Source organism: Leopardus geoffroyi, chromosome C1 (assembly GCF_018350155.1).
Source record: "Leopardus geoffroyi isolate Oge1 chromosome C1, O.geoffroyi_Oge1_pat1.0, whole genome shotgun sequence".
Classification (NCBI taxonomy): Eukaryota; Metazoa; Chordata; class Mammalia; order Carnivora; family Felidae; genus Leopardus; species Leopardus geoffroyi.
In genome coordinates, this window is record NC_059328.1 from 89,528,195 (window position 1) to 89,555,179 (window position 26,985).

The following is a 26,985-nucleotide window of genomic DNA, read 5'->3' on the forward strand; positions in this document are numbered from 1 at the left end:
TTTCCATATTACATGTGTAAGAATTCTCATTTTTGCAACCTAAAAAAGCTTATACTTCTTAGAATATATCCATTTGTAATATTTAGAACTAAGTTTTCAACAGATCATTATAATTGTTAGCATATGGTACATCTTAGCTCAGATTCTTTCTTTCTTTCTTTCTTTCTTTCTTTCTTTCTTTCCTTTTTTCTTTCTTTCTTTCTTTCTTTCTTTCTTTCTTTCTTTCTTTCCTTCTTTCTTTTTTGGCAATTCCAGTCACATTTAAAACTCCATTTTAAAAATTGTATAAAGGGCGCCTGGGTGGCGCAGTCGGTTAAACGTCCGACTTCAGCCAGGTCACGATCTCGCGGTCCGTGAGTTCGAGCCCCGCGTGGGGCTCTGGGCTGATGGCTCAGAGCCTGGAGCCTGTTTCCGATTCTGTGTCTCCCTCTCTCTGCCCCTCCCCCGTTCATGCTCTGTCTCTCTCTGTCCCAAAAATAAATAAACGTTGAAAAAAAAATTAAAAAAAATAAAAATAAAAAAATAAAAATTGTATAATATTATGAAAAGTACAGGGAAAATGATACCTTTCTTTGACCCTTGGTTTCAATTTTTCATAGTATGTGTTATAGACTTTTTTTCATTGTCCATAATTCTGCTGTCAATTAACACAAACCTCATTTACTATAAAGGTGTTTTTTTTTTTTTTTTTTTTTTTTAATTTTTTTTTTTCAATGTTTATTTATTTTTGGGACAGAGAGAGACAGAGCATGAACGGGGGAGGGGCAGAGAGAGAGGGAGACACAGAATCGGAAACAGGTTCCAGGCTCTGAGCCATCAGCCCAGAGCCCGACGCGGGGCTCGAACTCACGGACCGCGAGATCGTGACCTGGCTGAAGTCGGACGCTTAACCGACTGCGCCACCCAGGCGCCCCTATAAAGGTGTTTTAAAAAAGAGTACCATAAGACTAGAACTGAAGAGAGTAAGAACAAAAATAAAGACCTTTAAATGAGCAAAAAGTTTTTCCTTGTATTGAATATTTTCTAGTATTAACTATTCATTGATTGGAGTACAGATATACAAGTTAATGAATGTGAACACTTAATAAATACGTTTTCTGCATTGCACTGGGCATGCAGTGAAGAGTTAAGTCACAGAAATTGTGGATGAAACCAGTAATGCAGTATAAAGTATCTAGTGCCATTATAGAGCTATCTAAAAGTAATTGCTAATGGGAAATTATCCTGGCTTCTCAGAGATGGTTTTAATAAGAAGATTTTCATTTCAGTCTTAAAATATTGGAAGTGTATTAAGTGGACAAAAGCAAGGCTTTTCAAACAGATGTAAGAGCATCTGCAAATGTTTACTGAAATGAAATAACATTGCATTTGAGAAACTATGCCTTGATTTGGATAGATGACAGAGGAGGATAGTATAACAATAATACAAGGAAGTAGATGAGGTCCAGTCAGAGAAGGTCTTGTTTGTCAAGTCACTGCAAAATTTGGATGATATTCTACTAAGAGGAGAACATGATAGGTATATACGTAGTGGTAAAGCATAATCAAATTTATTTTTGGGACAATTACTCAAATATTTAGGAGATAAATTAGAAGGGGAGAAAACTAGAGGTGAAGAGATCACATAAGAGACTATTACATGACAAACAGTAAATTAGGATAGCAATGTGAATGGAAGAAAGGACAGAGGAAGTGGCAGCATCGCTGATTTCATGAACATATTTGGATGTTGGACTTCAGGGAAAGGTGAACTTTGAGATGGACTCTCAGCTTCTGAGTCAGTTGGTTGACTAGGTGATGGCATCATTAACAAGAAAGAAAATACTCCTATTGTCAAAGAGAAAGATTAGATTTGCATTTGGCTCATGGAGGTAGAGAGAATGGCTTCATGAGTTTTGTCTTACAGATGACTAGATTGAGATAGATTAGTAGAATGAGGGTTGGTCAACAGACACATATCGAGTGTTTGTTCTATAAAGGGTTATAAGAAAATGATTTGGCTCATGAGAAAATTTCCAGAATGTGCATACTGATGGCCAGGAAAGACATTTTGCCTCAGAAAGTAATTTATTTATATATTAAGTGTATATCTATTTCTTTGAAGCCTTCAGGGATTTACAATAATGCTGATTTTAAATGTATACAGGTTGAATATGCATTCTCTTATTGTCAAAGGAGTATCTCACCACTCTTTAAAATTATATATTTTAAAATTATTTATGTAACCTGCCTAGCTTCTGTGTTTTAAGAGTTATAATGCCTATTGAGCATTTACCAAAGTGTTATAATATATGTAATAATAGTTACAGTTAATACTTATTATTTACAAAATTCTGATAAATTCTCACAATAACTCTTTGAGGTCTTAAAACAATTTATAAACAAAACAATAGTGAATTCTACTCACTTTTCATATTGTAACAAAAATAAAAATAACTTCTGCTAAAAGCATCTTCTAATATTGGTACAAACTAAGATTGCTCCACACTTAGGTCTCAAAATTAAAACTTTTTTTTAGGGGGTCCTGAGTAAGTCAGTTAAGTGTCATATTTCAGCTCAGGTCATGGTCTGATGGCTCATGATTTCAAGCCCTGCATCGGGCTCTGTGCTGACAGCTCAGAGCCTAGAGCCTGCTTCAGTCTCCCTCTCTCATTGTCCCTTCCCTGCTCATACTCTGTCTCTCTCTCCTTCAAAAATAAATAAACATTTTTTTTTAATTAAAAAAAAATTAAACTTTTTTCTATTAAAACAGCACTGAAAAACCTATTTTTTTTTTCCCATGGGAAGAGCAAGTGTGAGAAGCTTTAATTATGAATAAGCTGTTAAGCCAAGATTTGTTCCAGTATTTTATTGCTTTGACACATTTTTCTACTTGCCTAAACAATTTCTCATGACTTTATGGAGCTTGTATCTGTCTGCTACATACACAGAATAATCTGATTTCAAACAGAAGCTTCCACATAGAAATCATGTTCAGGGTGCTGCTTAGATGGGTCATTTTGAATCCCAAAGTGTTATTTTTATGTACTAAACTTGTCTATCTTAGAGCAACAGATAAATATCAAGCCGTGTTTTTAAAATCTTTGAACACTCGCAATACCCATTGGCTTAAAAAATCTATTAATGGAAAGAAAAATCGTTTTATATATTATTAAAATACAGCAAGCCATAAAATGGTAAATAATGGCATAGTAAAGTCATTTTATTTTGTTATCACTTATATGAAATTGCCCAATATAACTCAACTATAATATTTCTTCATGTAAGCATTTGAAAATAATATGCATTATAACCTAATAACAATCAAAGTAAAATCCGTGGTGACTAAAAGAGAAAAACTTTGATAATAATTTAAAAAGTGAGGTTTGCTTTGTAGTCCTGCAATATTGCAAGTGTGCTACTTCAATTGATTCCCTCATAATACTCAACAGTGCCTGGAACATGGTAGGTATTTCAAGAAATGTTTTTTGATTTAAAGAAAGATGAAAGAATAAATGAATAATGAACGGATACATACATGGCTATAAATAGTGCTAGATCTTACTATTATTCCAATTCCCAGAGGCAGAAAGAAATGTAAATGTAAACAGAAGGTATATTTGCTTTACCCAATACACTTAAAAAACTGGATGGAAAATGTTAGTATGTGTCAGATACAACGTGTATTCTACTCAACAAGAAACAGTGGTCTGGAGTTTGAACTGAAACTAAAACTCATGAGTTGGAATAAGCTTTACCCAGGACAAAATATACACAGCTTAAAGAAAGTATACGTTTAGAGTGGGTATCTCATGACTACCTGGCTATCCCAAAGTTGTTCTATATGCGGTACACTTATTGTCATAAGAGATGTGCCTGAGAGAGCATGGAGATAGCATCTAAGAAAGTTATCATCTCTGAGGTCACTTCAGCTTGTATACTAGCTAGCCAGGTAGCCCTTATATTGGTATGTAATTAGACCTTATTCTCTAGTTGAACTGTGTTCACAAAGTTTACTCACCAATTTTTCATTGAGAAACAACTTTGTGAGATACAGAAGCCTAATTAAATTCATAGTTAACCTCACCAAATACTTATTTAACTTACATCTGGATTAATTCTATAAATGTCTTGAGTTAGTGTTGCAATTAAGATTCAAACCTCAGGCATTACTCAGGCAAGAAATTAGGCATAAACCAGCTGTTAACTCTCTTCTTCCATGCTGTCTACAGAAACAGCTTTTGATACAGTCCCTTGACAGAGATTCTTATCAAAGTCAGCTTAGAATGTACAGACCAAACAAAACTGCATGCTGACATTAAAGTTTGAAAAATCTTTAGCAATGCCTTTGGAGATCTCCTAATTTGTACTTTTCCCACTAAATCGGTATTTGGCCATTACTGGTCAATAACAACACTGAATCATTCCCACAGTTAATTTGGCTTTTATCTTTTCATTAATCGAGGTATGACTGACATACAATAAACCACATATTTAAAGTGTACATTTGATAAATTTTGAATTTTAAAACTGTAACCACAATCATGATAATGAATATATCCATCATCCCCAAAAGTGTCCCTACCATCCTCTTTAAAACCTATCCCTTGAGGGGCGCCTGGGTGGTGCAGTCGGTTAAGCGTCCGACTTCAGCCAGGTCACGATCTCGCGGTCCGGGAGTTCGAGCCCCGCGTCGGCTCTGGGCTGATGGCTCAGAGCCTGGAGCCTGCTTCCGATTCTGTGTCTCCCTCTCTCTCTGCCCCTCCCCCGTTCATGCTCTGTCTCTCTCTTTCCCAAAAATAAATAAATGTTGAAAAAAAAAATTAAAACCTACCCCTTGAGCCAACCAACGCATTGTTTTGTTTTGTTTTATCACTATAGTATACATTTTCTAGAATTTATATTAAAATAATTATAAAGCATATTTGTTTTGGCTTGGTTTCTTTCACTCCGTGTAACTATTTTTGAAATGCATCCACATTGTAACATATATCATTCCCTTTTATTTCTGAGTAGTATTCTGCTGTCTGGATATAGCATAGGTTACTTTTTCATTCACTTGAAGATAGACATTTTGTATCATTTCCATTTTGAGGCTATTATAAATGAAGCTAAAGTGAACATTCCAGTATATGTCTTTTCATGGATATATACTTTCATTTCTCTTAGCTAAATACCTAAATGGCAAGATTGTACAGCATGTTTAAATGTTGAATTATATTAATTCAACAAGTAATATTTGAGTGCCTTTTCTGTGCCAGGCACTATTGTATATATTGTGGATACAGTCAAGATAATAAACTGCTATCTTATAGCTTATACTACAGAAACTATTGTATTACAACTGTTTTTCATTTAGTTTGTTAAGAAGGTAACGTTTATAGCAGCCCTTTCAACAATAGCCAAATTATGAAAAGAGCCTGAATGTCCATCAACTGATGAATGGATAAAGAAATTGTGGTTTATATACACAATGGAGTACTACGTGGCAATGAGAAAGAATGAAATATGGCCCTTTGTAGCAACGTGGATGGAACTGGAGACTGTTATGCTAAGTGAAATAAGTCATACAGAGAAAGACAGATACCATAGTTTTCACTCTTACTTGGATCCTGAGAAACTTAACAGAAGACCATAGGGGAGGGGAAGGAAAAAAAAAATGGTTAGAGAGGGAGGAAGCCAAGAGAATGAATCCTGCCAACAACTTCATGAGGGTAGAAGCAGATCCTGTCCCCACATGAGTGTCAGATGAGACCCAATCCTGGTTGACACTTATTTGCAACCTCGTGATAAAGTTGTGATAATAATGTATGTTGTTTTTAGTTGCTAAGTTTGCATTAATACTATTCTAGAGCAATAGATAACTAATACAGTTACCTATATGTGTGAGACCAGCCGAAGTTTCATGTTTTACAGCCAGTTCAATTTTACCAGGTTATTAATAAAAAATCCAAATTTGAAAGAAGAAATAACTATGACTAGTGGCATTATATGCCATATAAATGTATGTATACTCTTTTAAAATTTTAGATTACAGATAAGACTCTTAGTTATGTTCACACAAAAACTATGTTTAGACAATAGCAGAGACCTGTCCAATTTTATCTATCAGTCTTTTTTTTTTTCTTTTTAAATTTGTACAAACAAAACAATAAATCAAAGGTTTTCATCAATTTAAGTCTTTTTTAAAATATCAAGGGAATGGAAATAATTCTGTGTTAGATTTACATTTAAAAGGGAATGTTGGGGCGCCTGGTAGCTCAGTAAGTTAAGCATCTGACTCTTGATTTAGGCCCAGTTCATGATCTCACAGTGCGTGAGTTAGAGCCCACATCAGGTTCTGGGCTGACATCATGGAGCCTGCTTAGGATTCTCTGTCTCCTCTCTGTCTGCCCCTCCACTGCTCACGTTTTCTCCTTATCTCTCAAAACTAAATAAATAAACATTTTTTAAAGGAATGTTTCCCATTTCTCTTTTAAAAATTTAATTAAGTACATTTATCTTCAAATGGAGACATTATTCCTTAAGTGAAATATAAAATTCTTAGAAGAATGACAAACTAGGAAATTTGCTTTTAAACTAAGTACATATGTAAGATAGATAGATAGAAATATGTGTGTATGTGTGTATACATATATATTGTGTATACATATATATGTACATTTATATGCATATATATTCACACATATACACAGATACAGATAGATAGAGAGTTGGTAGATAGATAGATGCTTTTCTAGTTTTTCAGAAAGATCAATAGCATATATCAAAAGTGTATCTAAAGCATATATAGGAAAAAAATACCATTGCTTATATTATACTTGTCATTATAAACTTGACTTAGGAAAACATCATGGAGTACAGAGAAAAGAGTTTATTCTAATTAATTTGTTTGCATTTCCTTTATGTTTAGTTGATACCTCTTTGTTATAAATGTAGAACTATGGTGGATTCTTTCTTCTGTATTGTGGGTGAAATTTTCTCATGTATTTCTGTCAGATTAAATCTAAATTAGACTAACTATAGTAACACTGAGAACTAAATTTCACAGGCCCAAGTAGAGATACTTTGCCCAAGTCAAAATATTGAGCAAGCAAATTACACCTGCCTTAACAATAGATGAATGGAAAATAATAAAAAGGAATTCTATCTTCTAATGATGAAGGTCCAAGAAATATATCCTTGCTCTGGCAGGAGAATGAGAAGAGAAATCAATGTTAAATATGCCTAGATCACTTTCCATGACAAAGTTCTACTTTCCAGAGAAAGAACTGAATCAAAGTTTTAGTTTTATCCTAGATGGGGGAAGAGCATTCATCCACTCCAACCTGATCTTGACTTCCTGATTCATTAAAACGCAAAGGACATGTAGCAAACAAAGTTCAGGGAATAGGAGAAACCTATTAGGAACATTGCAAATGAAGAAGAGTAGAGTCTACAACATTAGAGAAACACTTGTGGGGTCACAGGCCTCACACACAGGATGACTAAATTATGAGATTTAATTGGAGGTTTATGGAACACTTCCCCTGTCCCAGACTTTACAACTATAAGAACAGACTTTCAATATGATAGCTGAAAGAGGTTTAAGACAGAATTTCTCTGAGAAGGAGTACTTTGAGAAACACAAAGTCAAGAGCGGAGACAAAAAGATTAGAAGCCTCTGCAACCTGTAGCCACAGTAAACATTAAATATAGCCCAAGTCAAATCAAGATTAATATATATCCTCACACTTAACATCTACTTAACTCAGTGCCTATTATCCAAGACAACATGCATACCTTTCAATAAAAGATTACTAAGCATTTCAAAAGGCAAGTTAAACACAGTCTGAAGAATCAAAATAAGCATTAGACCAAATTCATATACGGCAAAGATTTTGGAATTAAAAAGAGAATTTAAAACTATGATTAATATTTAAAATATCTAATGGAAAAAATATATAGCATATAGCAACAGATAGGTAACATAAGCAGAAAGTCTGAAACTCTTAAAAAAGTCAAAAGAAATGCTAGAACTCATAAACACCATGATAGAAATGAAGAATGCCTTTCAAGGACATGACCAATTATAGGATCAGGGAGCTTGAAGATCAGTCAATAGGAACATCCCAAACTGAAATTCAATGAATGAATAAAAAGAATGTAAAAAAGAAAAAAAAAAACTTTTCTGGGTTGCTCAGTTGGTTGAGCATCTGACTTCAGCTCAGGTCATGATTTCACGGCTCATTGAGTTCAAGCCCCATATTGGACTCCGTGCTGACAGCCCAGAGCCTGGAGCCTGCTTCGGAGTCTGTGCCTCCCCCTCTCTCTGACCCTCCCCTGCTGGGCTCTGTCCCTCTCTCTCAAAAATGAATAAACATTAAAAAAATTTTTAAATGAAAAAGAAAACACTAAACATCCAAGAATGGTGGGACAATGTTAAAAGTCGTCACATATGCATAATTGGAATATGAGAACAAGAAGAAAAAAAGAATGGAGCAGAAGAAATATTGAAAGTAATAATGGCCAAGATCTTTCCAAATTAATGACCAACACTATATCACAGATCCCAGAAGCTTAATGGATATCAGAACCAATAAATACCAAAAACAAATAAACAAACAAAATCAGCTTATCATATTTGAAGAGAAAAGTAAAGAAAAAGAAAAAATATTAAAGACAAACATTGGGGGGGAGAATCACCCTACCTATAGAATTACAGTATACTTCTCCTTAGAAACCATAAAAGCAAGAAAAAAAAAAAAGTGAAATATTTAATATGTTAAAAGGAAAAAGTCCAAAATATAAAAATATTTTAAAAATAAAAGGAAAAAGTTCATCAACTTAGTGTTGTTCGTCCAGTGAAACTATCCTTCAAAAGTGAATAAAAAATAAGAAATTTCTCAGAAAATGAAAACTGAAAGAGCTCATCCCAATAGACTTGCCCTGCAAGAAATGTTAAAAGGGGTTCCAAAGGGAAGAAAGAAAATGAAATGGGTCAAAACATTGATCTACAAAAAGAAAGAGAATTAGAGAAGGAATATATGATGGTAAAATATTTTTTTTCTTTTTTTGAATTGACCAAAATGGTGACTATTTGTTTGAGTCATAATAGCAAGAGTGTATTGTGTGATTATAGCATAAGGATAAATGAAATGATAGCAATGTTACAAAATACTGGAAGGATGGACCAGGAATACTATGTCATAAGGTACCTACACTGTAAATGGAGGGGTATGGAGTCATTCAGTTATGCACTTGAATTAGTTAAAAGTGTATATTGCAAATTCTTCAGCAAGCACTAGCTTTTTGTTTTTTGTTTTTTTTTTTTTTAAAGTATAACGATACATTAGAGAGCAGATAAAATGAAACCATGTAAAGTATTCGTTTAAAATCAGACAAGTCAGGACACCCAGGTAGCTCAGTTGGTTAAGCGTTGGACTCTGGATTTCAGCTCAGGTCATGTTCTTATGGTTGTGAGATCAATCCCCACATCAGGCTTCAGTGGAGCCTGCTTGGGATTCTTTCTCTTTCTCTCTGTTTCCCTCCCCTGCTTGCATGCATGTGCTCTCTCTGTCTCTCTCAAGATGAACATTTAAAAAAATAAAATAATAAAATCAGAGAAGGCAAAAATAATTAAATAAAATCAGAGAGGGCAGAAAAATATGGGGGAAAGAAACAAAACATTAACCTGAACTGAACAGAAATAACTGCATTAATTTCAACCCAAGCAGACTTCAGAACAAGAGAAATGATCAGTGATGAAGATGGACCAGGTTTTTTTGTTTTTTTTTGTATTTTTATGAAGACATAATAAACCTTAATGTGTATGCACCTAAAAGAATGTCAAAATACAACAAAAAAGGGAAATAGACAAATCCACTATTATTTGGAGACTTCAACATCCTTCTGTAAAAAATTGATAGATTAAGCAGGTGGAAAATCAGCAAGGACCTAGACAGCACTACCAATCAATGTGATCTAATAGACAATTATAGAATACTCCATCCAACAACAGAATACATGTTCTTCTCAAGCTCACATGGAACATTCTTCAGGATGTACAACGTTCTAGGATCTAAAACACACTGTAACAATTAGAAGAAGGGAAATCATAGAAAAAGTAAGTTCCCAGATAACGGAATAAATAAATAAATAAAGAACTGAATGATAGCTGGTATATTTGCAAATATTTGAAATAAAACACCACACTTATAAGTAATACAAAAATTTCCACTTAAATTAACATGAAAATGCAAGTCATTGAAATTTGTGAGGTGCACTAAAAACAGTACTTGAGAGAAAGATTTACATCATATGCATATATTAAAAAATAAGAAAGATCTAAAATTATCAACTTAAACTTCCACCTTAAGAAATTAGAAAAAGAAAAAAAAAATCAGAAAGAGTAAGGTTAAATAAGCCTAAGAGGTACAATAAAATTCAGAACAGATAATCAATGAAATTAAAAACAGGAAAACAATTAAGAAAATCAACAAACCAAAAGCAGATTATTTACAAAGATCAATAAAATTGATAAATCTCTAGCCAAGCAAGCTAAAAAAAATTCACAATATTTATCCACATATTTAGATCTTCTTTGATTAGTTTACCACAATCAGATCCTGTATATATTTTGATATTATATACCCTTAATACTATTAAAAAACAAATGGCATTTTAAAATAAAATATATCTAGCACTTATCTTTTATGGTCCATCTCCCCAAAACACATATCCCCAGGGTAACATGAGAAAAAAAGATCATACAAATCCGAATTGAGGAACATTTTACAACATACCTGACCAGTAACCACCAAAACTATGAAAGTCATCAAAAACAAGGAAAGTTAGTGAAAACTTTACAGCAAGAAGGAGCCTTAGGAGACTTGACCAAATATAATGTGGTCTCAGGTATGGGGCACAAAAGAGAATTTGAAACAGTTTATCATTCTACGTAATAAATATCTGTGGGACATGCAGAATAGCCTCAATACTAGAAACACTTTAAGTGTATAGAAAAAAAATACATGGCCTTCCTAATCTATAAAATGAGCATTATATCCAGTTAGGGTGGTTGGTAAGATCAAGGTGAGCTAACATATGAGTGGTTCCAGGTGGAGTAGTTGACAGTGGGCAGCTGATCAGTAACACAAGCTGTTGCTGTTGTTACTGGTTTTGTTGTTATTATCATTTTATGTAATTTCAGAATAAGTGAGTGTTTTTAAAAATAATGAACAGATTTGGTGACAATAACTCTTCATTTTATAGATGAACAGGAAGCTCAGATGAGGAGCCTACCCAAGGTGTCACAGTAAGGAGCAGAGATGAAACTGCATGTCTCTTGCTGCATTGTCCAAAATGTTATACATAATTTAAAATTAATCACATTCCTAATATAGACACATTGCTAACATATTTTCCGTGAGCTCCCATTCTTATCTCACAAGCTTAATTTTCTTTTATAAAATTATAGTAAACATGAAAACATATTTTAAACATTATAACACAACTGGCTGGTGCTGGCTCAGATGCTCATAATAATCTCAATCTGGTCTTGAAAAAATAAAATTAAAATAGGCAGCCTTATTTGATAAATTATACCATGGAACATACTGTGCTCATTTCCACTGATCTGTGATCAAGCAAGCAAGAAAATTTCACTCATATCTTTTGGAAGAGCCTTATAATCTGCCAAATAGGCCTTGCTTTAACATCAGCAGAAGAGTCATAGAGATTTATGACTCCAAAATAGATCACAGTGTGGTCCATCTGCTGTAGTAGATACAGAACTAATTACGAACTAGGCTTCCCCCACCCTACTTTCCATCCTTAAAAAAGTATATTAGACTAAATTATCAAGTTCAGATTCATTTTAGAAATGATGGTTATGTCCAACCTACTTTTATGGTTACTTAAAATCTTATTAAAATAAAGAAATACATGTTTGCAAGGTAAGTTCTAATAGTTTGAAGATGACTTAGCCTCTTATAAGCAAAGTATGGGAAAGATTAAAATACGTTAATATGGGGGCGCCTGGGTGGCGCAGTCGGTTAAGCGCCCAACTTCAGCCAGGTCACGATCTCGCGGTCCGTGAGTTCGAGCCCCGCATCGGGCTCTGGGCTGATGGCTTGGAGCCTGTTTCCGATTCTGTGTCTCCCTCTCTCTCTGCCCCTCCCCCGTTCATGCTCTGTCTCTCTCTGTCCCAAAAATAAATAAACGTTGAAAAAAAAATTTTTTTTTTAAAAATACGTTAATATGTCATCAAGCACAGGAGGAGGCTCCGTTAAATTAATGTAGATTGAGTAATTTTAAACAACTTGTATTGTAACTATATTCTTTGGAAAATATTTGGCCAGGAACAAACAGACTTCCTTCCTTCTCCATTTATCCACCCACTGAGACCTGTTAAAATGTCATGAGCTGGAAAATCTGGTTTCTAAATAGTTTTAAATTCTTAAATTGAGGATTAATAGGCAGTTTACTTTGATAACTCTTTAAAATGAACATTGTCAAAAAATGTACATTGTCTGTTATCCAACTGGGATTTAACATTAGTGGAAAATAGGACTGTGTATGTTAGAGTGTCTACATTCTGTGAATTTCAGCTAAATGATTTCTAGAAAATAGTAAATTAGGAATATTTACTTAGTTTCTATCATTTTCCACCCAGTAGTATTATGATAAAGATAATAATGAAATAAAAATTATTGAACAATTTTTGAGTAGTAGGTGCCATGTTAAGAACATCGCTTGATTATCTTATTTAATGGTCAAAACATCACTTTCACAAATTTTAAAAAGGCATAAAGGCAGAAAGAATTTGTTAAATGCAAGCCAACTCATACATTAAAAAGTAGGAATAGGATTTACACTCTTATTCTATTCTTTGGCATCTCCATTAGGTCAAGGTTCTCCAGAAAAACAGACTGAATTGGAGGGAGGGCAGAGAAAGAGAGAGAGAAAAAGAAAGAGGGTCAGTTTAAGGAATTTCTATGGTGTGTATTTGAGGTACAATTCCTTCCTTTTCAGAAAACCTCAGTGTTGCTCTTAAGGTCTTGAAATGACCCATTCACATTATGAAGAGTAATCTGATGTGCTTCAAGTCAACTGATTATAAATGTTAATCACATCTAAACCATCCCTTTACAGCAATATCTAGACTAGTGTTTGACAACATTGGGTAGCCTAGTCTAGCCAAGTTTAAATGTGAAATTAATGCTCAGAGAATGGTAGAATAATGGCAGTACTGGCCATATTAATTGTGAAACTCAAATACCCAAAGTCGGCCTGGGGTTAAAATAAGATCCCATGACATACCATCTTTCTTTGAACAGTAGTTTTGGAAATGAAGAAAGCAGATCTAAAAGAGCATTGAAAAGTATAATGCACCATACTTATATATATATTAAAAAAAAACTCTGTACATTAGCTACATTAATTAAACTTACAGAGGAAAATTTCTTTGACAAATGAGGATTTTTTTTTAAGTAATCTCTACACCCAATATGGGGCTTAAATTCACAACCCTAAGATTAAGAGTCATACTACCAACTGAGCCAGCCAGGTGCCCCAAATTAGGATATTTAAACACAGAGATAGTATCATAAGACATGGATATAAAATGTACTTACTTATTTTTAAATGTTTTTTTATTTTTGAGAAAGAGAGTGTGCAAGCAGGGGGGGGGGCAGAGAGAGAGGGGGACAGAGGATCCTAAGCAGGCTCCGTGCTGACAGCAGCGAGCCAGATGCGGGGCCCAAACTCCTGAAACTATGAGATCACAACCTGCGTCAAAGTAGGATGCTGGATGCTCAACTGGCTGAGCCACCCAGGTGCCCCGAAACTTAAAAGGAAAGAAAGGAGTGAGTGAGGGAGAAAGATTTGCCACCACTCTACTTAGAACAATGAGTCTTGTCAAACATTTTTTATGTGATTCAATTTGTAACAATATTATTTGCATACATTGTTTTGAGACTACAGATATTATATAAAATTTTATGTGTATGGATATATATTTATGGTATGTAGAGACTGTGAGAATATTTAAAAAGCATTCATTTTCTTTTACATCAGCTAATATACCTAATTTTTATTTCTTTTCAGCTGTGTTTTTATAAGTTGTCACCCTTTTAAATTACTTCTTTTTAGGTTCAATTGTGTTCAAATCTTTAGTTATTTTTATAATAGAATGATAAATTGCTTTTTCTTTTATTTTTTATATCCATTTATTCCTTTCCACTGAAATCAACCTGTTGACTATTATAAATTTCTTATATCAAAAAGAACCTACTCTACTATCCATGAATTTTTGGTGTGTTTATTGACTTAAGGATCCTAATAATGTAGAACAGTATGTGACGCAAGGTAGAAGTATATTAACTATATAAATAAATTAGATTAATGACAAAAGCAGAGTGATTTTGGAACCTATCGGTATTTTTTAATACTCCTTTACAAAAGATACATGTATTACATTATAATGCAATGTTTTATGAAAAGTTTGAAAGACAACTATAAAATTACTCATTAATCATTGATATTACATATATATATATATTTACATATAGCATTAATATGTCACTTTAGAATGTGGCTAGATACATGATGTCATGTATTTAATTCAATAAAAAAGTCTCAAAAGAAATGACATTTAAATAAGGAATAATTTTTAAATGAGCTAAAATGTTAAAATCCCTTAAAATGTGTCTGGTTATCTTTGATTATGAAACTGATTTCCTATTCATATATATGGCAACACTGCAATTTAACAATTTTAATAAACCTAATTTTGTTCTGTAGAAAATAATGCTTACATTATAATACATAATCCATTTGCATTGCAATCAGCATAAAATTTGTAATTTTAATTTTTTAAATTTATTTTTACTTATTTATTTTTGAGAGAGAGAGACCAGAGAGGGGCAGAGAGAGAGGGAGAGTGAAATCCCCAGCACGTTCTGTGCTATCAGCCCAGAGCCCTACACATGGCTCAAACTCATGAACTGTGAGATCGTGACTTGAGCCAAAATCAAGAGTTGGATGCTTAACTGACTGAGCTACCAAGGCACCCCAAAATTTGTAATTTTTAAAAATCAGTAATCCTTACTGCTGGCCAGAGTTTAATTTAAGCTTCATCTTTTTAAGTTTGACATCTTCCCATGCACAAAGTTGCTTTTTTTTTTTTTTTTGTCATTCATAGCCACGAATGTATCTGAAAGAGTCTTGTCCTTTGGTAAGTTGTTTACTCTTTAATATTCTGCTGGATAAAGAATAATCTCTTTAAAAGCATTTTTGAAAAGTGTAATTTTAAAAAATGATGTTTGGAGAATTACTATAGTTAACCAAGGAATATTAATATATCATCATTCTTTACATACATTATATCTATTTTCTAATTGCACTATTTTACTCTCATGCAACATTTGAAAAGGTCAGTTTTATTCAATTGATTCAATTTTATGAAACAAAGACTGTTGTATCTCAAAGGTTCCAAGGCAACAGGAAATGACACCTTCATATAACAGAGATGAAAATAACAATAAAAGACTGTGACAAGGCAGCTGGTATACTATCCTATGCTAAAACAGTCCTTGACCTCTGACCTGTTCTGCTAGTAGCCAGATGGTCTGGGATTTGTATGTCAGTGTGAGATACCAGATATGGGCCAACAAGGAATACGAGGTTAGATCAATCACAACTCTCCATATATGCCATTGACCCGAATTAGCAAAAAAATAAAAAGAATTAAAAAAAAATGCATCTTTCATCAGCAAAATAATTATCAGAATATGCCTAAAAATAATAAAGATAACTGTTAAATACTTTATCTTCTGGTACGTTCTTTGCTTCCAGAGAATATAACATCTTTTTGTTGTAATAGATATTTTAATAATAATGGCTTAGTCTCTTGGCACATGTGCCCATTGTATCTCACTAAGTAGGTTTTTAGAAGTTTCCATTTGTTATCCCTGGTCCTTCAGGGATGTGCTATTGCATTTTCTTGGTTTTAAAAGTAAGAAATATTTAATTAGGTTTCATCTTAAAAATCATATCTACATGTGGTTAAATGAGCAGGTGTATCCGTGAATAATTCTGTTCAATAGGTGGAGATAATTTGACCCTTACTAATATATTTGAATTTATGTTAAGGAAAAGCACACAGAAAAAAAGCACAAAAGTGTTTCTAGACATGGTTTCCTATTTCAAGATGTTTAATCTTGATTTTAACTGACAGTTACAGTGGCGCAAACCACAGTAATGCAAAAATTGGGATATTGCCACGAATGGCAGAATTTTGTTCTTTTTTAAGGCTGATTGACATTTCATTTTATGTGTATACTACATTTTCTTTATATTTTTGTTTGTTAATAAACACGAGTTGTTTCCATATCTTAGTAGTGATAATACTACTATGAACATAGGGGTGCAGATAACCCTTCAGGATCAAATTTCAGTTCTTTAGGGTATATACTCAGAAGCTCTATTTTTAACTTTTTGAGGAACCTCCATACTATTTCCCATGGCAGCTGCACCATTTTACATTTTATCACACTCTAATTTCTTCACATTCTCACCATCTTTCATTTTTTTAGTAATAGTCATTCTAACATTCTAACAGGTATAGGTGGTAACTCATTATGGTTTTGATCTGCATTTCCCTGATAATTAGTGATATTGAGCATCTATTCATATACCTATTGGGCATTTGTATGCCTTCTTTGGAGACATGTCCCGTGCTATTTTTTTTTTTATATAAAATTATGTTTATTTATTTGAGAGAGAGAGAGAGAGAAAGAGAATCTCAAACAGGCTCCACACTGCTAGTGTGGAGCCTGATGTGAGGCTCAAACTCACAAACTGCCAGGCCATGACTTGAACCTAAGTTGGACACTTAACCAACTGAGCCACCCAGGCACCCCTCCTGTGCTATTTTTTAATCAGGTTATTTGTTTTTTTCCTCTATTGAGTTGTATGAATTCCTTATACATTTTGTATATTATTCCGTTATCAGATATTTACTTTGCAAATGTTTTCTCCCCTTCTGTGGGTTGCCTTTTTACTCTCTTTGATTTTTCCTATGCTGTGCATAAGCCTTTTAGTTTGATATAGTTCCACTTGTCTAATTTTGCTTTTGTTGCTTGTGTTTTTGGTGTCATAGACAAGAGATCATCTTCAAACCAACATCCTGAAGTTTTCTCCTATGCTTTCTTGTAGAAATTTTATAGTTTCATATCTTTCATTTAAATCTTTAATCCATTTTGAGTTGATTTTTGTTTGTTGTCTAAAATAAAGGCCCAGTTTCATTCTTTTGCATGTGGCTCTCTAGTTTTCCCAACAGCATTTTTTGAAGAGACTATCTTTTCTTTCATTCTTCTTTTTCAGGATTATTTTGGCCACTGTCTTTTGTGGTTCCATAAAGATTTTATAATTGTTTTTTCTATTTCTGTGAAAAATACACTTAGGATTTTGACAGAGACTGCATTGAGCCTGTAGATTGCTTTAGGTAATATAGACAATTTAACAACACTAATTCTTCCAATCTATAATCATGGAATAGCTTTCCATTAATTTTTTTTTTTTAATTTTTTTTTCAACGTTTATTTATTTTTGGGACAGAGGGAGACAGAGCATGAACGGGGGAGGGACAGAGAGAGAGAGAGGGAGACACAGAATCGGAAACAGGCTCCAGGCTCTGAGCCATCAGCCCAGAGCCTGACGCGGGGCTCGAACTCACGGACCGCGAGATCGTGACCTGGCTGAAGTCGGACGCTTAACCGACTGCGCCACCCAGGCGCCCCTCCATTAATTTTTATCTTCAATTTCTTTCATCATTATCTTACACTTTATAGTGTACAAATCTTTCACTCCTTGGCCAAATTTATTACTATTTTATTATTTTTGAGTCTATTGTAAATGAGATTGATTGTTTTCTTAATTTCTCTTTGTAACAGTTCATTGTTGGTGTATAAAAATACATACTATATCAGTATGTATATATATATGTATATATATATGTGTATATATATATATATATATATATATATATATATATACTGATTTTGTATCCTGCAACATTAATGCAATTATTTATTAGTCTTAATATTATCTGGTGAACTCTTTGGGGCTTTTGGTATATAATACATTATCCGCAAATAAAGACAGTTTTACTCTTTCCTTTCTGATTTGGATGCCTTTTTTCCCCTGCTTAATTTCTCTTGCTAGGATTTATAATACTATGTTGAATAAGAAGCAAAGGCAGGCATCCTTCCCTTGCTCCTGTTCTTCAAGGAAAAGCTTTCAGATTTCCACTGTTAGCTGTGGGCTTTTTATATATGGTCTTTACTGTATTCAGGTATATTCTCTTAATACCTAGGTGCTTCTAGGTTTGGTGCATAAATATTTCCAAATGTTACATCTTCTTGTTGTATTGACCTCTTTATCATTATTTGAGGATTTGTCTCTTATTACAGTCTTTGTCTTAAAGTATATTTTCTCTGAAATAAGTATAGCTATCTCAGCTTTATTTTAGCTTCCATTTCCATGCAATATATTTTTTCTACCCTTCCCTTTCAGTCTATGTCTTTAAAGCTGAAGTGAGTCTCTTATCGGCTGCATATACTTGCATTCTGCTTTTTCATCCATTCGGTCACTCTATATCTTTCTATTGGAGAATTAATCCATTTACATATAAGGTAATTGTTGATTGGTATAGACTTAATATTGCCATTTAGTTCATTGTTTTCTGGCTGAGATTTATAATTCCTTTATTCCTTTCTTCCTCTCTTCCATTATGATTTGATGGGTTTCTGTAATGGTATGCTTAGATTCCTTTCTCTTTTTCTTTTGTCAATCTATTATTGGTTTTTGTTTTTTGGTTACCAGGATTCTTACATAAAAATGTCTAAGAGTGATTACAGTCTATTTTAAGATGATAATTTTGAATTCATTTTAAAGCTCTACATTTTTATTCTACTCTGCCATATTTTATATTTTAGGAAAGTTTTCACCCATTATTACTTCAAATAAGCTTTCTACCCCTTTCTCTTTTACTTCTGAGACTTCTATTATGTGAATATTGGTTATCCCATCTCAAGCTATCCTCTTTGTCATTCTTTTCCTTTTTGTTCTGATTGGATGATTTTGCCTGCCTTATCTTTAAGTTTGCTGATCCTTTTATTTGCTTCATTTAGTCTGCTACTGAATCCCTCTATTAAATTTCTCAGTGCAGTTATTGCGATTTTTAGCTCTGTGATATCCATTTGGTATTTTCTTATATTTTCTATCTTTGTTGAAATTCTCACTTTGTTCATTCATTTCTCCCAATCTCAGTGAGCATGTTTATGATCATTATTTTGAACTCTTTAATAGATAAATCACTTAGTTCTGTTTTATTAAGTTCTTTTTGATTTCTTATTGTTTCATTCAGAATATGTTCCTCTGTTTCTTCATTTTCCTTGATTTTCTGGAAATGATTCCTTGATTTTCTGGATTTCTTTCAGAAGGAGCAATGATTACATGTAGCTATTGATTCAGTGTGTCTATGTGAGAAGGTAGGTTCAGGAGGCTCCTACATTGCCATCTGGGTGAGAACTCTTTATTATTTTATTTTATTTTATTTTATTTTATTTTATTTTATTTTACAGAGAGAGAGAGAGAGAAAGAGAGAGAGAGAAATAGAGAGCAGAGGAGGGGAAGAGGGAGAGAGAGAGAAAGAGAGAGAGAATCCCATGCAGGCTCTACTTCTAGCGTGAAGCCCAATGTGGGGCTCAATCCCACCACCCTGAGACCATGACTTGAGCCAAAATTAAGAGTCATCTGCTCAACTGACTGATCCATCCAGGCACTCCTATATTTTTATTTATTATTACTACTTATCTTATAATATGATGGGAAAAGCTGTCGCTTCTAGCCAAGATGAAATAACAGGATCTGAATTTGTGCTTCTGGTTGAAATATTTTTTAAAAACAGACTAAACATGTGAAACAATAGTTTCAAGTTATTGAACATTGTTGTCACATGAAGAATAGTGTTCCCAGACAGATGGGAATCAAATGTAGCAAGATGTATAATTGTCCCTGTTTATTACCTTCAGAGAGTTTTCAGGCCACTGAGAATAAAGGGAGAAGCTGGGCAGAACTTGGAGATTGTTGAGTTGAGATTATGGAGCTGGAAGTCCAGGAAATCTGAAGTGGCTAAGTTTTGCAGGGCAGTGTAGCAGTCTAGAGAGAGATGCACAAAGAGAAAGCTCTGAAGATATGCAGAGGATCCTGGTCAAGTCTTCAACTGAATACTGGTCAACCCATGCCTATGAGGGAACTTCTAAGGGCTAATAGGGAAAGGTGGGTCTGGGACCTAAATGAATAAGAAGGATCTCCAAAGTTTATATCTGTTCATGGTTCTGATTCTGTTGTTTCAAGAATGGGCACAATTAGATCTAAAATAAATGCTTCTCTAGTTCCTTTAAACAAAACCTGAAGCAAAATCAGAATTATCAAGCTATTATGAATTAACTTCATCCTATAACAAATCTCAATAATATACATAGACAAATTACAGATAAAAAATATGCATAAAGTAAATATGGATACAAAAGAACCATCACCAACATATTCATATTGAGTGACAACTGGTCAAAAAATTACCTGCAATGCAAAGTAGCATAAAATGTGATCCATTATGAAGAGAAACGTCAATTGGTGGAAAGTGACTCTGAAATAACATATATGATAGTATTAGAAAAAATGGCATTCAATTAGCTATTACAACTCTATTCCTTGTATTCAACAAGGTACAGGAAAGACTACATGTATTAAATAAAAAATTAAATATTAGACACATGAAACTTCTGGATATGGAAATTAGTGACTGAGATGAAAGATAGACTATAGAGAAACAAGTGAGGATTAAAAAATAGTTGGAAAATTAATGAAATTGAAGACATAGCAGTAGAAAGTACATAAAATGAAACAGAGGGGTAGAAAAGACTGGAAAGAGAAAGAAGAGAGCATCAGTTAAATGTAAGACAACTTTAAAGATTCTAGCATACATATAATGTGGGTCCCAAAGAGGGGAAGAGCAGGAAATATTTGAGGAAATATGGTCAAAATTTTCCCCAAATTCATGAAAACTACAAACCCACAGCTCTAAGGTCAAACAATACCAAGGAATAAAAACATGAAACATGAAGGCAACTGAATAAAGACACATACTATAATAAAATTGCTTAAAACTGGAGAAAAAGAACAGTAGAATGAAATGGGTTTTTTAAATTTCCTTTTTATGTTTTCAGCTTCTGTCATGAGATATTTACATAATGAAAAAATGATCTTTTACATATGGCTAAATATGATAGACAACTCACAATAATTTATGATTATCTCTTTTCTGAGCACTTTTCAGATGCTTAGAACTAATTAACACCTCCCTTTCAGTGAGGCACACAGTAAAATAAGCTATAATACACTGTAATTGGCCATTACTGCCTAGTATCAGCTCACTGTGGGGGTTCATGGTTTGAGAGGCATCATGTGAGTTCATGCCCGAGAACTTGATGTGCTAGCCATTTGTGGTTTTGTTAATGTGCACAAAATCACCAAGCAGCCAGCCGCCATGATAAGTGGAAAAGGTAGGAAACTGTAAGTTGGGTATGCAAATTATGTATGCAAAATAGAGGCTGAGCCATTCTGCCTAAAGAGAGTACACATAGGAGACTAAAACCTTTTACTACAGTTTTCCAAGAAAGGTTTGATGAACATATAGCTAACTCAACGTATTTTTGGACTTTACCACCCACATCATGAAGGTGATGTCCATATCCAAATGAAAATCTTAGGACAATATTTTTCTGAAGAAGCACCTGCATTTCCTTCAAATTTAGTTGTTAATATAAGGTAACTGGACATGAAGATGATGATTTAATGCCTAAAGCTATAAGAAGAATGTTAACGAATCACTCTTTGATGTATGACTTTTCATTTATTTTGAATGTATGTTCTTCTAAATCAATTTCACTCATTTTTAATCTCAAGAAATCTTTGGAGCATACAAAAAGTAAAGCAGCTCCTAGAAAAAGGCATATAAATATTATTTATATTAAACTTACAGTCAAACAAAATGCTTTTATTTTGCAGACAGAAATATAAGAAAGGAATGAACATTAAAAAGTATTTGACAATGGTAAAATAAAGACTTTAACTATAACAAATAAAATGATTTACAAATTTATTGGAAAAATATAAAATCCAAAATTATTTTGAATCAATAAGACCATAATAGAAACACAGTTATAGTCTTATGATTGAAGTTATTTTGAATAATTGATCATTTGTATAAATTCTAGTCTTGTCTTTTGTAATACCTGTGACATTATCATATATCAAATATAATTTATCAAATATAATAGACATACACCAAATATATTATTTAAAAATCCTATACCAGTTGTGCTTCTATGATGATCATGTAATTTTAGTTTATTGGCCATTTTTTTTCCTCACCCTGAACTTTTGCAATAGCTTCCTGGAAGTTCAAATAAAATTCAATTGCATATCTAACTTAAATATTTTAAATTTAATAGCATATAATAAATCACTTTACTCAGATTTTGTTATATCTATGTTTCTGTTTCTATGCTAATGTGTATGAAAGAGTGACTATCATGGGTTCTTAATTATAAAAAACTTAATTTTGAAATTTTTGTTTATGTTTTTTATCTGATCTGGGCTCCAGAAAAATCACTATAAAAATCACTTGTTATATGTTTTTATGGAGGAATTTGGGTATCCTCCGTTTCAGAGATCATGGCATTTTTTTTTTTTTTACTTCAGAATTATATTAGGATTAAGTTTGAAGTCCTGATTTCCTATGAGATACTTTTTCCTATTCAGAGCTTTGACTGTGACAATCTTACATATCTCCTATTGGAGATAATAGGCCAAGTTTTTCAGGCATCCTTTCACTAAGGATTCTGAATTTATTAGTCTCAGTTCATGTGAGCTTGAAATATGTTATCTTTCCCTACATGGACACTAAAACCCAAACTTGCTTTCAGACTTGTATTTCCTCTGAAATAACATATTTATTCTCATAACACAGTAGTTATAAAGTAGAACTATAGAGAAAATGGTCATTTATAGGAAAATTGGCTTTCTTCATTTCACAATTAGGCTTAAATTGTTTTCAACATTTGTTTTCCAAAGTCCATACCTCCCTTTTGTTATGTTATTTTTCTGTTTTTGTTAGATGTTAATAAAAAAAATTCTATTCAAACTCTATCCAAGTGGAAAATTTGATTAATTTAAAAATTGTGCAAAAACAATGTAATTAGAGACCTAGACAGTTTCTAAATAGCTTTCAGTTCCCTCCCACACAACAGGACATAAACCAGAAAATCATTTTGACTTTGATTTATAGTCTAATCTTTCTTCTAAGAATATTAAAATTTCATTGTTTCCAAAAATCCAAATGTGTCATAGACACATAGGCACAAAATGTGATTATATGTTATATGGGCATCAATTTACACTTACGACACTAAGAGAATTATGTGTATATTATCAACTCATCACGTAAGTCAGGTTGAAGAATTCTTTGTGCTATGAGAAGGCTTTTCTCAGATCCCTGCCCCTTCTTTAAGCATTTTCTCAATTCTAAGACAATACAGATATGTTAGAAATATAAATATGTGAAAAAAGAAATGATTATTTGGAGTTAAGCTAAAGCATGCTGAGAGGGCAAGTTACCTGTCTGGACTAAATGCATCTCCCCAAAGTTCATGTCAAAATCCTACCACCACTGTGATGATATTAACAGGTGGGGCCTTAAGCGCTAATTAGGATTAGATGAGGTTATAAGGGTAGAGCCCTAGTGAATGAGATTAGTGCCTTTATAAAAGTTACTAGAAAGCTTGATTCTTACCTCTTTCTGCCCTGTGAAGATAGGAGAAGTTGGCAGTATGCAAAGATGGGCATGTTACATATTGTGTGTGTGTGTGTGTGTGTGTGTGTGTGTGTGTGTGTATGTGTGCACACATATATATGAGAGAGAGAATTAAAAGACACTTTAAACTTTATATAACTGATTATGTAATTATATAGATGTTCATAAGTGTGTATGTGTGTGAGTATATTCTAGAAAGCATGTTAAAATAGTTATATTAATTTGTGGTCTAATAATAATGATTATGGTAATCATTTGACTGTTTTCATGTGTTAAGCACTTGCTTGCAATTTCTCTAAACATTCCGAGTGTTGCATAATTTAATCTTAAAAACAACCCCAGACTCTTAACATTTCCTACCTGACCTAATATAACTTGATCACTGAGTTTGTCTTCCAATTATTGCTATATGCCAATTTTCTGGGAAGTTAACGAAGCGTAAGCTATGGGTTTCCTCACTTGTACAGCCTCCTGCCAGTGTTGTGTGGGTCTCCAGCAGTGCATTTTAACATTTTAATGTCTTTTAAAAAATAATTTGGCAAAAGAGAGATATTTTAAGAGTAGAAAGTTAGGACTACCGTCTTTTCTTCTCTGACTTTCCCTCCAAACAATTTTCCCTGCTGGTAGTGATGGAATGGCCATGGGAATTTTTGGAATTTTTGGAATATTTGACTCACCAATACTCTCGATAAAATTTGGCCGTTCCAATAATATGGCATGATACCTTGCTAATATGATGAAACTGACTGAGAAACAAGTGTACAAGTGATAAAACTCCAATAACTATCAATGAGTCAAGTATATAGTGTAATAGGAATTTGATCACACAATTCAACGTTATGTAGTCAAAATTTTAAATGCTCTTGATCATGTCTTAATATAAATTTTTGTATGTTTCATAATTATCATTTATACCAAAATTTGAATGTGAATGGAAGGAATTATCCAAATAGAAACTAAAAGCATAAACAGGCAAAAAAAGTTATCAAAAACTTCTAAATATCAAAAGTGTCTCTTTTTATAAAGCAATGGAACTAAAAAAAATCTCATGTTCAAAATTACAAAGGTAAAGGAAAACATCATGATAGTCAAGAAACTACAGATAATGAAATGATATTGAACAGCAGAAAAGTAAATGATCAGGATGCACCCAAACTGGAAAATTATAAGCAGACTGAAGATGAAAATTAATATAAAGACAGATATTAACTGGCTGATCAAGAGTACATGTGAAGGTGAAGAACTTAATTCTATGAATCCTTTGAGGTGTATAACAATTCTTTTATCATGACTATTTAAAAAAGCAATGATTTCATGGACAGCCAGTATTTTTAAAATATTATCCCACTTATATTTACAGAGAACCAAACCAAACAGCTATGTTTAAATGCATGATTTTAGTTTTTTCGTTTTTTTAATGTTTCATTTATTTTTGAGAGAGAGAAAGAGAGAGAGAGTGAATATGAGTGGGGGAGGGGAAGAGAGAGGGAGACACAGAATCCGAAGCAGGCTCCAGGCTCTGAGCTGTCAGCACAGAGCCCAACGCTGGGCTTGAACCCATGAACTGCAAGATCATGACTTGAGCCAAATTTGGAAGCCCAATTGACTGAGTCAGCCAGGCGCCTCAAATGCATGATTTTTAATAATAATAGTCAAATATATCAGCTCTTCACTAGCATTTTTTCAAAACCACGGTTTGAATATATTGTTTGGATGGCAATTTTTTTCAACAAGAAAGATATTACTTACATTTGATGGGCTTACAGACTGGATAAATGTATGAAAAATCCTAAAACATCTTGAGGATGCCACAGAGCACAAAGCTATGTTTATTTGTGTTATATGGAAAAGCATTTGTGGTATTACGAGTTTTTAAATCTAGAATATTTTTCAATCTAATTAAATATTTACTTTGCTTTTAAATTTGTTTATTTATTTGTTTGTTTGTTTGATTATTTTTGAGAGTGCCAGTAGAGGAAGGATGCCGAGGGAGGGAGAGAGAGAGAGAGAGAGAGAGAGAGAGAGAGGACGCATCCCAAGCAGGTTCCATGCTCAGTGCAGTGATGAAGAGCTCAATCCCACAACCCTCAGATCATGACCTGAGCCGAAATCAAGATTGAATGCTCAACCAATTGAGCCACCCGGGTGTCCCAATATTCATTTTCTTATGTAATTTGTTCTTATAATTTTTTTTTTTTTGCAATTCTTAAGAGAACTGCCCCAAATTATTTAATTGTTAGGCCTCATTAAACCAGGGTCTGCCCTTTCTCAGCTCTAAGCATGCTTACCATCCTTAATCACTTTTGTCAACTGCTAGTTTTCTTGCTTTTTCTCATACATGATAATCATAGTTCCACCTCAGGGAATTTACACTTGCTGTTTCCCTTTCTCCTCCACTAAGCTAATTATCTAATGGCTGTATGTACAGCTCAGTGTCCACTTTGTTTAGAGAGCTGCTCAAGCATCACTTCCTCAGAGAGGCTTTTTCTGATTGTCCAACCAAAAAAGTAGCTTCCATAACTTTCTTTTTATTTTCTCTGCATTGTTTTTCTTTACAATGTTGTTATTACTTACATATTGCATCATAATCTGTTAATTTACTTTTTAAGGCTAATATAAATTCTATATTATAAATATAATACAAATAAAATGTTAAATAAATAAAACATAAATATAAATTACATACATTTTTGTGTATTTCATTCACTCTATGAGCTTATAACAGTGCTTGGCACATAGCCACTACTCAGTAAAAATTTGTTAAACAAATGCTTGAACACATTACACTGTTGTAAAAATAGAAACTAAAGGTTAGAGTGACCTATAATTTTTTAATCTATTAATCTTACCTCCCTCTGCTTTATTTTTTATTATTAAAGTGTAATTGACACTAAAAATTATATTAGTTTCAGGTGTACAACATACTGATTCAGCAATTCTATACATTACCCAGTGTTCATTACCATTGGTCACCATACCAGGTTATTAAACTTATTACTGACTATATTCCCTATGCTGGACTTATCATCTCCATGACTTATTTATTTTATAATTCAAAGTTTCTACCTTTTAATTCTCTTTAT